This window comes from Ambystoma mexicanum, chromosome 7p (assembly GCF_040938575.1).
Source record: "Ambystoma mexicanum isolate Mex_15411 chromosome 7p, UKY_AmexF1_1, whole genome shotgun sequence".
In the NCBI taxonomy this organism is placed as follows: domain Eukaryota; kingdom Metazoa; phylum Chordata; class Amphibia; order Caudata; family Ambystomatidae; genus Ambystoma; species Ambystoma mexicanum.
In genome coordinates this window covers 809,745,455-809,760,384 of record NC_090939.1, presented here as the reverse complement: position 1 = coordinate 809,760,384, position 14,930 = coordinate 809,745,455, and the positions used below count along the sequence as shown (strand labels likewise).

The 14,930-nt window shown below is 43.7% G+C and overlaps 1 protein-coding gene across 4 annotated transcripts in view; it reads left to right on the top strand.

The window, feature by feature from the left end:
- Window positions 1-14,930, top strand: part of LOC138526335 (interleukin-1 receptor type 1-like) — a 450,187-nt gene that overhangs the window by 312,172 nt on the left and 123,085 nt on the right. The window lies entirely within an intron of this gene.

Genomic DNA, 14,930 nt, shown 5'->3' with positions numbered 1-14,930 from the left:
GGTGCATGGCCGATGGCCGAAGGCCATGCACCCAAGAACAAAGTGATAAGTACTAGATGTGGAAGCCACTGCACACCCATCCCATGTAAGATCTATGGACATACAGCTAGGAGTGAAGCCTCTGGCCAGAAGCACTGAAGGATAACACACCTATACAAAACCCCCCACTACCACACATCACTGAGGTGGTTGTGGGGAGACCCTGCACTCTTGGGTGCATGGCCGAAGGCCATACACCCAATAACACACTTATACCTTCTTAATGACCTATGTTCTATGGCCTCCTCGCACGCACAGAAAATGAGGGGTCCAATAAGGCCAGTATTTGAGCCCATGCAGTGCACAGGGAAGTTGTTACAGTTGTAAGGACACGTGTGGTGTTAGGGAACATTGAAATTGCCATCATGCCATAATTGCTATATTTTTTCCTAAATTGTTACAGTTGTAAGGACACGTGTGGTGTTAGGGAACATTGAAATTGGCACCATGCCGTAATTGCTATATTTTTTCCTATGGTTATTGTATTCATCCGTATGCCGCCATGGGTGGCACATACTACGGTGGTTGTGGCCAGGGCCTAGAGTCTTGGATGCATGGCTGTCGGCCGAAGGCCGAAGGCCTTACTTCCAAAACTCTAGGCCCTGGCCACAACCACCGTAGCATGTGTCACCCATGCATTCACCTGTAGTATTGCATTTCGATTGGCAAGTTGTGGAGAGTGCGTGAAGCCTTGGGTGCATGGCCAAAGGCCATGCACCCAAGGACTAAGTTATAAGTACTAGACGTGCAAGGCACTGCACACCCATCCCATGTAAGATCTATGGACATACAGCTAGGAGTGAAGCCTCTGGCCGAAGCACTGAAGGAAACCACACCTATAGAAAAATCCCCACTACCACACATCACTGAGGTGTTTGTGGAGAGACCCAGCACTCTTGTGTGCATGGCCAAAGCCCATGCACCAAGACTGAAGTCATAAGCAGTGCACTTACAAGTCTATATGGGTGTGGTGTAGTACACTAGTTGTGTTGGCGCCCTAGTGTTTTAGCTTCATGGCAGCAGTCGATGGTCCGAAAATAAAATTTATAAGTAGCTAATTTACAAGGACCATGGTTTTGACATGCAGCGATGGTTGTGGCTAGGAAGTATACTCCTTGTACCTTGGTCGTAAGGTGTAGGTGGTAGGTTACACACCGAAGATGCAAGAGCCAGCCTACAGTCACTGCAACATATTAGTACCATAGACTAGACGTGTAGATTCGCATTTGTAGAAAATGACTGCCAATATACTTACTCCTTACTTTGTTCAGAATGGACATACAATTTTTAAATGCTTATCGTACTTGGCAGAAGTATCCTTTTTTTCCATTTCTGTGATAAAAGAAAAAGGTAGGTTAGTCTTTGCATTTTTTGAAAATTGAATACATTGCATAATAGACAGTTTACCTTTTTTTTACCCTCATGTTTAGTTTACAAACCAGTGTACTGTGCATTGCGCTCAGTTCCTGTGTTTGCTTTTCTAATCCTTGGGTCTGGGGAAAAGAAATCCTTGTCGTATTAAAAAGCCCTCCTTTTACTATGGTACTAACAACTTCCTTGTTTCCTTTGAGTGTTTCCTTCATGTTTCTGATTAATGGTATGTTTGTTGCCTTTCTGTCGATTTTTAACAACAGTTAAATACCTGTAGGTGTATTCTAACTGTGCATTTGTTCCTACAGATTTGTGATATTCATTCATTTGTGTCGTTGTTATATCCTGTTTCCTTCATCTTTCCCATTAATGTTATGTTTGTTGCCTTCCTGCCGATTTTTAACAACAGTTAGATACCTGTAGGCGTATTCTGCCTGTGCATTTGTTCCCAATGATCTGTCATATTCATTTATTTGTGTCATTCTTACATCCTCTTGGGTAGTTAGATACCTGTTGGCATATTCTAACTGTTTGTAGTCTTTCACATCATTTTTTGACAATCTTGAAGTACAGATTATTTCGTAAATTTTGGATTTAAGAACAATAAATATGCATTTGTTAGGTTAGCTGGCAATCTCTGCTTCAGAGTAATGGTTCTATCATTACATTCGAACCATCCACAATTCTTTTTAATGTATGCAGTGTAGTGACCTGCATTGGTTGTAGCTCCTGCATGGTAGATTATACCTACTGTTGTAAAGGTTTTCTTTCCAAGTGACACTTGACCGTGTGTGAATCCAGTCAGTTTGCAGTTGTTTTTGGTGCCATCTGCATTATAATGTAGAAGCATAAGTATTATGTAGGCACTATGTGATTGTATCAATAAGGTGGAGCAATTGTCTGAATTGCAAATCGTACATAATCTGCCATGGTTTGCATTTTGCACAAGTTGCTAAAATGGAATGGTCTCACAATTTGGTATCGAAACATACACAAATCGCTGATTTGGGATTTCTTCCTGTATCACTTTGCTACAGAGAGTGCATGTATGCTTCCACATGTACGAAAATCTGGAAGATTTCATTTACAGGTATGCTTTTGTTTTCCAATACTAATAGTATGTACATTAGAAATTCTTGTGGATCTTCTTGTGAGTTCATAGTGAATCTCACCATTCCAGCACAGTCGTCCAATTGTTGCCTTACTCCATGAACACGGTATGTGTTGTCAGGATTGCTTGTTGCATTTCTATGCAGCACGAACATTTGCAAACACAATTGGTCTGTACTGTGCAGGTAAATATTGTTAACAATTGGTGGCAATTGAAATAGAATATTCATTGCTACATTTGCATAGCAACTTACCCCACTTTCATTTACAAATTTGAATGGACCAGCAAGTTCTGTATCTGAGTGCATTTTTCAGATTTTCTGTTGCTTCTTTGCTGACGTTCCTGGTTTACATTCCCTAATAGGTTCTTCTATGTTTGCGGTAATTGATGAAACTTTAGCTTCTTTTCTTTTCTTTGCGGAATTTGCTGTTGGATTTTGTTGCATTAATGTTTCATTTAGTTTTCTTTTACCACATTTTACTTTATCTTGGAGTTTGTCTTCCTTCTTTGAAGAAGTACCTGGTTTACTTTCCCTAATATGTTCTTTTTTGATTGTGGTACTTGATGAAGTATTAGTTTCTTTTAATCTCTTTGGAGGATTTGCAGTGACATCCTGTTGCATTTGTGTTTGATTTAGTTTTCTTTTAGAACATTTTACTTTTTGTGGAATAGGATATGTTTTTAGATGGGGGTGTACAGTGAACGCACTCTATTGTACTCTAGAATGCAAGGAATATCAGCTTTGACTTTACTTGCATCAAAGTTCATTAGCAATAGACCGTCAAGTGTACGTAAGCGTGATAATGCAATGTAGCTCATGCCTTCCTCAAAACCTGTGTTTCCTATATCTATCAATGCTTTGTCTAGGGTAAGACCTTGGGATTTATGAATGGTAACTGCATAAGCAAGAGTTAGAGAAAATTGCTCTCTACGTACATACATGTCTTTGAAGAGAAGGAATCGAACAATTGAGCGCCCTATCCTTTTCACTTCTGAAACTTTATCAAAGTGAATATTGACAAACTGAATGTTGCTATCACGTGGGTATGATTGAAAGCCAACAACTGTGCCCAGTGCTCCATTAACTAGCCCTTGCTCTATGTCAAGGTTACGTTTAAGCATTACTCTAAAATTTAAGGATACTTTCAATATTTTTTCCAACCCAGCTGTGTTGGAGATTGAATTTTCTAAACTATTTAGTCTTGTTGTGGCATGATCACACATGGGTACTGTCATACCATGTATGTCTAGTTTGTCTGTGGCGCTAATTTCTATTATTGGTTGCATTTCTTTATTTAACATTGTTTCATTAAATTTGAAACAACTTGCAAGAGTTGGCATTAAGGCCATACAATTTACATTTTTGTGCGCTATTTGTTCCATAACATCAGTTGCACATGCATTATCGCCATAAAGTGCATGTATGTGCCAATTTTTCAATACAACTTGTGCTTCTTGCGATAATACACCAACTCTAATACTTTTTAAGGTGTTGGCATAAGTGAGATCTAAAGATTGCCGCATGTTCTCAGTTAATTCTCTGTACTGGAAAGGTTAACATTACCTATGCAACCAACAGTTTTCCGGCAGAGTTTGTGGTCTATGGTTTTAAAAATTGGTTCACATTTCACTGGTGTCAATTGTAGAAGATCTCCGTAAACGATAATGTGTTTCCCTGCAAAGAATTCTTCGTTGTTACTTTTAAGTACTTCTTGCAATCTAAGATGAATCAAAGCCAACGTTAGGTTTGAGACCATGCTCACTTCATCTATTAGTAGCATTTTTATTTGTTTCAATACTTTGCGTAATTCCATTGCAGCTTCTGCAGAAAGTTTGTAGTAGTCTAATTTATTTTGATGCTCTACTGGAAGCAGTAGTAATCGGTGTAAAGTGACACCGCCTACGTTGTAGGAAGCTAAACCTGTGGGGGCCATTACAACAGCTGACAGTTTGTTGTTTGTCAATTGTTGGAGGAACTTGCCGATGATCTTGATTAAGAATGTTTTCCCTGATACAGCTTCACCACTGATGTACAGCAGTATAGGTTTGTAATTTTGGCAGGTACATTCTTTATTTTGTGCTGTACACCATGAACAATTTGTTTTGTTACGTCTTCAAAAATGGTGCGCTGATCCTTGTTAAGTTTTGCTTGTTGTACAGTTAAGTCTTCTGTATCTTCTTGATACTGATACATGGTGTTTTCTACTTCTGCCATAGCTACTTCAGCCTCATTTGCTATTAGTGGTTGTCCTAATGGTTCTTGACTTCCTGTTACAGAAGGTTGACTACTGTCGGAAGAGTCCTTATCTAGTTGGGCCTGAAGTTCTTCTTCCTGTTGCTGCTCATTGTGTAACATTGTTTTGTACTGCGTAAAGTTCACATCGGTGATAGCGCTTTCATTTGCTTTGAAAGCATCTTCATAGCAGTCATAGTTATCTAGTATATCTTCCTCTTTTCTCCATGGTTTGAAAAGTGTAACAGAGACATGTAATATAGCTCTTTCTGTTGAGGAATTTTTAATGACAATTTTACATGATTAATTAAGCTTCGTTTGGTAAGTTTCACTAGGTTCCCTTCACAATCGGTCACTCTATATCTACGTTTGCGTTCATCGGGTTTTACATTATTTTTGTGTGCAAAGTTTTGAGCAATGTGGTAAAGACACATGCTTTCCAGATATTATGTGTCTAGTAAATTGTTTTTTAGAATGTCTTGGCTGTTGGGATCATTTCTTGCTATTGTTTCTATGTCCTCATATGATTTTAGCACTCTTTTTCTAGATTTTGCAGGACCAAGACTGAGCCATACTATGTTGTCTGATTATCCATGCAAAGCAGTACCGGTTAAACGATCTGCTGCTTCATAGGTGCCACATTCTCTATGAGAGAGCATTTTTATGCCTAGGCTGTACAATTTCTGTGATAATGTTTTGTCTGATGCTAGGTCATCCCAGAGGTCTTGAAGCTCTGTTTTTTCTGCTTTTGTTAAGTAGGCTGAAACATATCGTGCAACCGCAGTTGAATTGTCTGCAATGTACTGCACATGTATGTTTGCATTCCATAAGAGGGCAATGATTGCATTGTAATCATTGATGTATTTTGATTCTTCCCTTCTTTTTATGTAATACGTTTTTTAGGTGATTTACCTTTAACACTATGTCGAACTGAAGACATGAAGTTGTTTACTTCACCTGTTTCTGTAACTGGTCTAGGGAAACCAAAGCGGCGTTTGGTGTAGTATTTACCTTTGTTTTTGTATTTGCTGCGACAATATTTGCCACATTTGTGTCTTTGAAATTGTAAAATCTGCCCATGCAGCTTGCTATGTGTCTGTTGTGAAGGGATTTCACAAGTGACATATTTTTGGATAAACTGCAAAACAGTGCTATCACTGTTGTGACCAAATTTCGGTGCACCTTTGATTATAACAGCATGTGAATACGTGGTGCTCCTCTTGCTTGATATTCTTTTCTCCAAAAGAAGTGTTGCACTTCTCCAAGGGAGGAACAGTTTTATTGCAAATAAAGTGTAGCATGGCAATGAAACGATGATGGCAATATCTTGACACATTCACTGGATCTAGAGAGCAAAGTTCTCCAGGTGTTAATATATCTATGTTGTTTTTGTTGCTGTTTGCTATGCGTAGGAACTCATGTAAATCTTCCCATGCATATTCTGCACAACTTAGCGGAACAAACCAAGTTGGTGGTCCCAGATTTCTGATCATACAACGAACGTCTCCGTGCCGTCGGAACCAGCATTCCTTTGTACCATGGATGTTTGCAAACAAATTTGTTATACTTGATTGTAAAACCTCATAATTTTCCTGTACTTTTTGTATTAACTGCGTAGTTGACACATTTTGAAAGGGGGTTCCAGATTTAAGAATGTGTACAACTCTGTAACATAGTGTTGCTAGTTCACTTTCATAGAGTAGGTGGAATATGTATTCCACATTTTGTCTAAATCTGGGATCTTGCGAATACATTCTTAATGAATGGTATTCTGATTGCCTGATCTAAGTGGGTCTATCATCATATCTTCCACCTTTGCCAGTAGGAAATAGCAGTGGAAAAGCATGTGCTTCTATACTTTTTTCCCATATACTCATTGGTGACCCTTTGGTTTGTTGCATTTGGTAAGTGGTGAAAAAGAGCGGCAGGCAGGAAGGCACCAGGTGGGCAGGGCTTAGGTCAGTTCACCTAGATCCACTTGCACCTGCCCCGCGTCTGTGGGTATGGGTTCCTCTTTCCAGTGAGTACAGTACATTGCATCTATCGAGTAATGTATTGTATCTCCTAGCTTTTATTTTTGCTATTGTGCATTATCTCAAAGAAATTTGGTTTATTTTAACTGCAAAATTGCTAATAAAATATTTTAAATGTTTCAGTTTTAAAATTTCACTGCGAGCATAAACTGCACTGCTGAGTCACAAGAAGTAGTCATAATCGGCAAATCCTCCTTACAATTTGGAGTTTGCAGCACTGACAGAATAGTGGGCTTTGAGCTCCTTACCCTTAAACTTACCACTGACCCTAAAACAACCATTAACTTCCTTCTCTTCTATAGATCACCAAGCTCCACCAATCATCCGGACATTGATATACCTTTACACATTACTCCCATACTGAAACCAAATACTAAATTAATATTATTAGGGGATATTAACCTCAGTTTCAATGCTTGACCATAGAGCTACAGCATTCCATACTGCATTACAAGAAATGCAATTTTCCCGAATTGTTAATGCACCTTCCCATGCCAAAGGTAGAATCCTTGACTGGATACTAACCTTCAACACCAAAGTATCCCTTGTAGACATCAGCACGTCTTTTGGTCAGATCACTACATAATTCGCTTTAATGTCTGAACTATCAACACCAAAGAAGTTCGGTCAGTACCATCCACGCCAGTACTAGTGAGAAACTCACGTGAGCTCACCCAGGTTAAATTATCCCCTATTCTAACCAAACTCCTAAAGGACCTCCCAAACAATACCTCAAACCCAGGTATCATATCCATTTCTACCACTTATGCCTTAAAACAACCATTGATGAAGTAGCCCCACTTAAAACTAAACTACCCAAACCCAAACGCAGTAATCCCTGGTTCAATGATGAACTCATAAAGCTCAGGAGAAATATAAGAGCTTTAGAGCACCTCACCAGAAAAAAACCCACCTATGAAGCCAGAAAAGAACTCCATCTCCTCGCACAGAAGTACAAAGAGGCAGTAATTACATACAAATCCAGCTTTCTTAACCTACGTGTTGCTAGTGTGGCATCCAATAGAAAATAATTATTTGCTATCCTCAAAGAACTGGAAACACCCACCTCCCACCCTAACCCCATCATTGCCAGTAAGGCCTGGTGTACCACCATTCAGAACGCCCTATCTTCTAAAATCAACTCTCTACAAGATAGAATCCTACTAAAAAGAAAATCACGCCAACATCAACCACATGACCCCACCTAATACCTTAGCATAAGCAACCCAATTTAACTTCTCCCTAGTCACCCAGGACCAAGTTATCAACACAATCGCTTCACTCAAAACTTCACTGTAAAGGTGACAGCTTTCCTGCTAAATTGGTCAAAGAATGCTCACTAACGCTAGCCCCCCCTCGGGCCATGGAGTAGGATGTGTCTTCCGAGCTGCGCCTGACGATCCAACATGATCCTGCATGAAAATAAGCTAAAAAAGGCATGATCGTGCTCAGAAATACACTATTGGATGTGTAAAGGCATGGGGCAAGTTCGAGAGAGACCTGAGCCCTTGATGACTACAGGAGGACTGGCAAATTTACCTGGAAGTTTGTAGCCGCGGAGCGGCACTTTACACAAAATGGCCGACATGCTAGAACAAAGGAGGCTGAGGCAGGCCCAGTAAAACGGACGAAGTCTGGCAGTGAGAGCGCAGCGTGTGGAATAAGAAGCGAATGGCAACTGCGTCTGAGAAAACTGTGCCAGGAATATAGATACACTGTTACACTGCACGCCTGGCATCGAAGAGGCCCAGGCACGAGACGAAGGAAGAAGAGCTGAGGGGTTCACCCGACTACCCAGCGCGGGGGACTTGCGTAGGCTTGGAAGGAGGAGCGGACCGCAGCACAGTTCACGTGCTACTCACGACGCTCGTGAGCTCCAACAGACTACCCTCAAGAGCGAGAGGTGTACCCCCAGAAAGCGGAACGGGACAAGGCGCAAGACCCATATAGGCCAGGCAGTGCCACAGCACGCTGCAACCACGCAGAAGGAGGAACGGGAAGCAGGACCTGCACGCTACAGAAAAGTTGGGCCCCAGTACATAGGCAGGGCTGCACAATGTTGGTGAGAGGAGGCAAGACCAAGAGCAAGCAGCCTATTATGGACATTTTTGCCAAGTTGCAACAGGCTCCTACCACCCTGGCACAGGGTGCGGCAGCCGCACCCGCAGAAGTGTCCCCAACAAAAGAGGATCACCTGATCCTAACAGCCATTACAGAGTTGAAAGCCTTGTGGGGAACAGCGATGGCAGACCTAAGAACCGCTCTGGAAACCAAAATAGATGCGGTTGGGCTAGAGGTCAACCTGCTGCAACAAGATGTGAGAGCACTGCGGAAAGAAGTGGCCTAGAGAGTGCGGTGAAAACCAATATGGAAACCAGCACAAGCAATGCAAAGGAAATCCACATACTGAAGCAACAGGTCACCAACCTGGAGAACCGAGTGGAGGAGGCTGAAGGGATAGCGAGACTTAACAACATACGGGTGGTCGGCCTGCTGGAGGGAGAGGAAGGCCAAGATCCCACGGACTATGTGGAGAATCTGATCCTGCAAGAAATAGGAGCCAACAAGCTTTCACAAGGATTCGCTGTTGAACGGGTGCACAGGGCCCTGATGAGGAAACCACAACCCGGAGCCCCCCCTCGGGCAATAATAGCAAAGATCTTGAACTACAAAGATAGAGAGAAGATCCTGGAGTACTTTCGCAAAGGTGGAACGATCGAAAGGGCTTCTGCAACTATCACAGCATATCCTGACTACACCACGTTGGTGCAGAGACAGCGTTATAGCTATGTGGCGATCAAGAGGAGGCTGCGCACGGCTGGAATCAAGTACATGCTTTTGTACCCCGCAAAGTCCTGCACAAAAGTAGGGCGTACTTTTTTGACACCCCGGAGGATGCAACAGCATGGCTGGATATGCAGGGTTGTCTGAAACAAGACGGGAAGCAAGATCGCGAGGACCATGATAAGTGATGGGGACATATCATGTACGATGCAAGGATGGGGGGGGGGCCTGAAGAAAGGCTGTAGCACAGACACCAGTGGCGGGGCGAGTCAGATAACATCGAAAAATGTAATAAGGAACATTTGGACTTGTTGGACTAGAATATAAAATGCAAATGTAAATTGGGTAGCACTAAGCACGTCTAATTGAAAGCAAACGGGAGCTGCAAGATGGAGACGACCTACCCTCGGGAGTTAGAGTAGTAGGACTGCCACTAGGGAGATTTGACCCTTTTGAGCCGTGAGTAAAGGCTATTGCCAGAAAAGGGCTAGATGCAGGGGTGCCTGAGATCCAGGGATGGAGCTGGGCAACAGTTGGGAAGGGTGTTGGGACGGGAGGAAACGGAAGGGAGTGAGTTGGGGCAGTGAAGCGAGGTGGGAGGGAGGGAGGGAGGGAGGGAGGTTGGGGAGTTTGAAGTGTTTATTGTTTAGGGGAAGTTTATGTTGGGAAATGAGCCTACAGAGAATGGAAATATATCTGGTCATGGACTGCACTTGTGGTAGGAGGAGCGGGACCCTACTATGCCATGGGGGATCTTAAAATAATTACTTGGAACGTCAGAGGGCTCAATAGCTACCTAAAGAGGAATAAGGTCATGCTGTATCTACGCAAACAGAAGGTAGACATAGCCCTGCTGCAGGAGACTTACCTTACGCAAGACAAGATGGAGATGATCCAGAAGAAATGCAGGGGGACTGTAGTGGGTGCATCATATTCGGCCTATGCCAGGGGGGTGATCATCTGTCCCGTTGCAACTGTTACAGTCCACAGCTCAGGCAGACGGGAGGATGGTTATAATGAGAGGGCTGGTTGAAAACAGGGAGATAAGCATCATAAACATGTACGCCCAGAACGAAAACACAGCGGCATATTTTAGAACCGTATGTAACAAACTCAGTACGTGCCTGGTAGGAGTGGTGATCTGGGGAGGAGATTTTAATTGCATGTTAAACCCTGGGGTAGATAGATCAGATGGTAAAATGGATAGACCCACCCCATCCACTAGAGCACTGCAGACGCTGCTGGAGGATTTCGGTTTTGAGGATGTATGGAGGTCACACCACTCCCGGGAGAGGCAAAACCTACATACTAGGTTGGACTATATGTTTACTACACAGGAGTTAATGACTGAGGTAACGCAGACGGAATATAAAGCGAGGGTCCTCTCAGACCACTCGCCACTAATCCTGGTTTGGCAATATCGACCCCCAAGAGCAAAGATCCCGACATGGCGCCTCAGAGCAGAGGCGCTGAAAGACACTGGGCCTCATTCCGAGGCTGGAGGTAAGGGTTAACGGTCACCGTTAATGGCAACGGTGACCGTTAACACTTACCACCATATTCCGAGTTCCCTTTTGCGGGTTGGCATTTAACGCCTGCTTTTAGCAGGCGTTAAAAATCCAACCCGCAAAGGGACCTTGGAGTAAATTACGGCACCGTAATTTACTCCTTCCCCATTCCCATTGAGCCCTATGGGGGCAGGAATGGGGATGGGGAACCGGTATGGTGAATGGGGAATTACCGGTCCCTCCAACCTTGGAATGGACCGGTAATTACTCCATTCACCATGCCGGATTTCCATGGAGTAAATAGCTCCATGGTTGCTTACCATGGTGCTATTTACTCCATGGATAGCGCCAGCCTCGGAATGAGGCCCACTATCTTTAAGGAGGACATGAGGGAGGAAATAATAAACTACTTTGAGATCAATACTGGCAGTGTAGAGACAGCGGGTATGCTTTGGGAGGCCTTTAAAGTGGTAATGAGGGGGGTAGCTAGAGCTAAGTCCAGAGGGCTACAAGGAGGGATCCTGGCTGAACTGCTAGATATGGAGAGGGAGCTAGAAAGAGTGTCAAGTGGGGGAGGTCATACCAAGGAAGATAATGAAGTAATACTTAAGCTGAAGCAGAAATGTGTGGGGCACTGGGAAAGACTGTGCAATCTTAACTGTTAGAAGTATAAAGAGAGACAGAATGCAGGGGGGGACAAACGAGGGAGGGTCTTGGCATGGTTATACAAGAGTGAGACCCCCAGGCCCACAATTAGAAGAATAACTAGGGAGGATGGGAGTATAGTGGACACCCATGAGGGAGTTAACCAGGAATTTGTAGAGTATTACAGACTCTTATATGGAGATGATGAGGAAAGTGATTGTAAAGAAATAGTAGAAACACTGGAGGACATAGGACTGCCGCAGATCAGTGCTGAAGAGCGGGAGGAGCTGGATGCTCCGATTACCTTAGAGGAATTGGAAGAGGTAGTGAGACAGTTGCCCACCAGCAAGACTCCGGGGACTGATGGACTCCCGAATTTTATAACACATATAAGGATGAGGTGCTTCCTCCACTTTTACAAGTGCCGAACGAAGCATATGAAGTAGGGAGGCTGCCAGAGTCCCTTAGAGAAGCAATAATTATACCGCTACCCAAACCCAGTAAACCTGGTCACAACTGCGGCTCATACAGACCCCTATCAATGCTCAATCAAGACAGTAAAATATTGACAGCTGTCTTGGCAAACAGAATGAGGAGGGTTATTGCTAAAATAATACATCCTGACCAGACTGGCTATGTCCCAGGACCAGACTGGCTATGTCCCAGGAACATATCCAACAATCTTAAGCGACTCCATCGAGTCGTTGAGCATGCATATGAGGATGAGGATGAACTGGCAATTGTATCGTTAGACGCAATAAAGGCCTTCGATTCAGTCAAATGGCCGTGGCTGATGGCGGCCCTGGCTGGCTATGGGATAGGACCCAGGTACCTACAGTGGGCTAAAATGTTATATAGTGTGCCGCTGGCCAGAGTTAAAACAGGAGCGGTGATAGAGAGGTGGCAACTTCGTAGAGGCACTAGGCAGGGATGCCCATGGTCTCCTATGCTGTATATTCTAACCCTAGAACCCCTGGCCATATACCTGAGACAACAGTATGACCCGATAGGCATCACTGTGGGAGGGGAACTGCATTTAATCTCTTTATATGCGGATGACATGTTGTTGTATTTACGGCACCCAGAGGAAAATCTCCAGTACATTCTGGAAGTGATGGAGAGATGCAAGGCTGTCTGGTATAGCTTTGAAACCCCAAAAATCCAGTATGTTTCCACTGGGCAGGTACAAGGGGATCCCTTTGGAACAGCTACCGGTGCTACAGATACCATGGGAGATTCGCACATTCCGATATCTTGGGATAGATATATACCATACGGTGGAAGAGGAACACCAGTATAACACAGAGGGGGTGATCAGGAAAAAATGAAAATAGCTTGAAGTTCTAGGTGAAGCTACCCTTGGCTATGATGGGGGCAAGGGGAAATGTTGAAAATGGTGGTCCTTCCAAGACTCTTGCATTATTTTGGGAATATCCCATACCTAATAACAAGGCGGTTTTTTGCTAGGATAGAAGGCATGTGCAGGGATGTCCCTTGGCATGGGACGAGGAATAGGATGGCCCTTTGGAAGCTACAAAACTCATATGAGAAAGTGGGTATAAAACTGCCAAACTATGAAATTTATTACATACTAAGCCAGCTGCAATATGTAGCTAAATGGCTCTCTGAAGAGTCAACCTCGGAGTCCAGGTTGTTCTGACAGGACTGTGCCCCATACTTCCTAAAGGAAATGATGTGGCTGCCTAAACCGGACATGGAAGTGCGCCCAAAGATGATGATGATACTTGGGTGGTAGATGTGGCGCAGGGCTTGGCAGTTGTTGGAGACTCCATTCGTGTGTTCCCCAGAGGTACCACTAGTGGCGCTGGCGGGCAAAGAAAAGCAACTAAGGATGATGATTAGGAAACTCTGGGAACCGGTGGGGATAGCAACAATGGGCGATATATGGCAGGAGGGGAATATAAGGGACTTTGCTGTGTTGGAGGAGGAAACTAGGTTACACGCGGGCCAGTATATCACATAACATAGGCAGGGTGGTGCGGAGAATCAAGGAGAGATGGTCCGAAGTAGTACTAGAAGAAGAACCGGACACTACCATAGACACAATATATGATATTGCAGAGGGGAGACATGAGATATCTAGAATATATGAGCTAATGATGTCCAAGTTGGGGAAGGAAGTGGCACAACTGAGACGGGACTGGGAAGAGGAAGTGGGAGCCCCGTTGAGTGATGGGGATGTGGGAACAAGCCCAAGGGTACCACAAAAAAGTGTCGAGGAATGCAAGACTGCAACAGATACAACTGTACGTAACCCATAGGGCGTATATGACGCCCCAGAGAATAGCCAAATTTAAAAACGTAGGACGACAAACGTCCCAAATGTGATGAGGAAAATGCCGCAATGGTGCATATGTTCTGGTCATGCCCAGTCATTGAGCGATTTTGGGGTGAGGTGGTGCACAGGCTAGCCGAACAAAGGAATCAAGATTGTGGTGGATATGGTGTGGGCCTGTTTGATAGGAGGGTTTCCGAGACCACGTAAACTCAAGCATTTGAGTAAATTAAAGGACCTAGCGTATGCACTTGCAAAGAGGAGAATTGCTATGGGGTGGAAGGCATGCCCTAGACCACAAATAGAAGTATGGTGGAAAGATCTACATGGGCTCCTGAAGCGGAAACTGCAGTATGGCAAGATGCAAGTAATGTCGGGGGGAGCAATAGGCTGAGACCCTGATAGCCTGGAAACAACTAATAGCAGAGTTATTTGGGTTAATACGAGACCCAACGGAAATCATGGAAGAAGAATCCCCACAACAAGATTCAGGAACAGAACATGAAAGGGAGTAGGCTCGAAAGGGGGGGAGGGAAGGGGAGAAGCAGTGGACATGATGAAGCGATGTAAGTTTAAAATGTTATCGTACACACTGCAAGTTTGGTTTGTATTGTTTGTTGTAATAAAAATTAATAAAATTATTTTTAAAAATTAAAAAAAAAAACGTTAGCCCCCAACAGCATCAGTTTCATTAATGCGTCTTTTAGGATCAACTCTGTCCCATCAGATATTAAAGAAGCCTGGATTACGCCATTACTAAAAAGAAAAACACATTCGGCCACCAGGGGGCGTACGGATGAGAAGCACCTCGGTGTGAGCTCCAACACACAGACCCTAAAAGTGACCTGAGCCCCCACTTTTGACCCCCCCCGTGTGCAGACTTGATACCTCATGTAACGTGAACCAGTTC